A 1,138-nucleotide genomic window follows, 5' to 3' on the forward strand; every position below is an offset into this window, starting at 1 on the left:
AGCCACGGGCCGGCCCACATCTGCATTTTCTTAGTGTGACTGCCATTGCCTTAGTTTAATACATTTTCATTATTTGCCTGGATTACTGAAAAAGCCTAAGTTATCTGTCTGCCTCTTGTTTGATCCACCACCAATTGTTGTTGCAAAAGGCCAAAGAACAAACGACTTCAAAAGCACAAATGGGGCCAGCCCGGTGGCGCACTCAGTAGAGTGCGGCACTTGGGTGCGCGGTGGCGCTCCCGCCGAGGGTTCGGATCCCATATAGAGACCGGTCCACTCACTGGTTGAGCGCGGTGCGGGCCCGACACCGTGGGTTGCGATCCCGTTGCCGGTCGCGGTACGGGCGCGACACTGAGGGTTGCGATCCTGTTACCGGTCACGAAAAAAGACAAAAAGGAAAAAAAAAACAAAAAAAAAGCACAAATGACTCCTCCATACTGTAGGGATAAAATTCAAATTGTTGAGCTCGACACACAAGGCCCTCCATGATGTGGCTTCAGCATCATCTGTCACCATTCCCCCAACAACCCCCTCACTTCCCTCCCTGCACTTACTCTTCCTAAATCAATTCACGGTGTTCGGAATCCCCTGCCTTTTTGGAAGCTCTTCCACATGCCTTGAACACCCACCCTTCATACCTCTGCCAGGTGAACCCTGAATGCACATCAGATTTACCTCAGGAACTTAAAAACAAAATGTAGGTGATGAGATCCTGTTGATAAAATTCAGATTCACTTTCAAAGAATTCCACTAATGATTCCGATAGAAGGCTGGATTTTAAAACAACTAGTGTACAACCCATTCCTTAGTTTCTTCACATCTGGGAGGCTTGTCCTCTCCCAGTCTTGTCTTTGATGACCTTCTTCCCTATGCCCTCAGGACCTTGTGCATGTTTCTATCATTCCATTTACCATGATGCTTTGAACTCTTTTACTTACCTGTCCCCCACCTCAACCACCCACCTGCTCCCCCATCAACAATTTTGAGTCTGTTAGGGCAAGAACCTATTCTGTGTATCTTTTTAACTCCAGTGCTTGGTACACATTAAGTGACTGAAAAATGTCTTAAATGTTTGCTAAAAAAAATATTACCTGGGCAAATGGCCTACGGAGAAGTAATCCTCTCAGTCGAGATTGCT

At 46.7% G+C, this 1,138-nt stretch overlaps 1 protein-coding gene across 1 annotated transcript in view; it reads right to left on the reverse strand.

Moving 5' to 3' along the window:
• SETX (senataxin) overlaps positions 1–1,138 on the reverse strand; it is a 78,879-nt gene extending 77,741 nt beyond the window's left edge. The window contains exon 1 of the mRNA XM_008563619.1: positions 1,092–1,138. The gene's annotated coding sequence lies outside the window, so the exon portion shown is untranslated. The remainder of the gene's footprint in view (positions 1–1,091) is intronic.

Source organism: Galeopterus variegatus, unplaced genomic scaffold (assembly GCF_000696425.1).
Source record: "Galeopterus variegatus unplaced genomic scaffold, G_variegatus-3.0.2 Scaffold176, whole genome shotgun sequence".
In the NCBI taxonomy this organism is placed as follows: domain Eukaryota; kingdom Metazoa; phylum Chordata; class Mammalia; order Dermoptera; family Cynocephalidae; genus Galeopterus; species Galeopterus variegatus.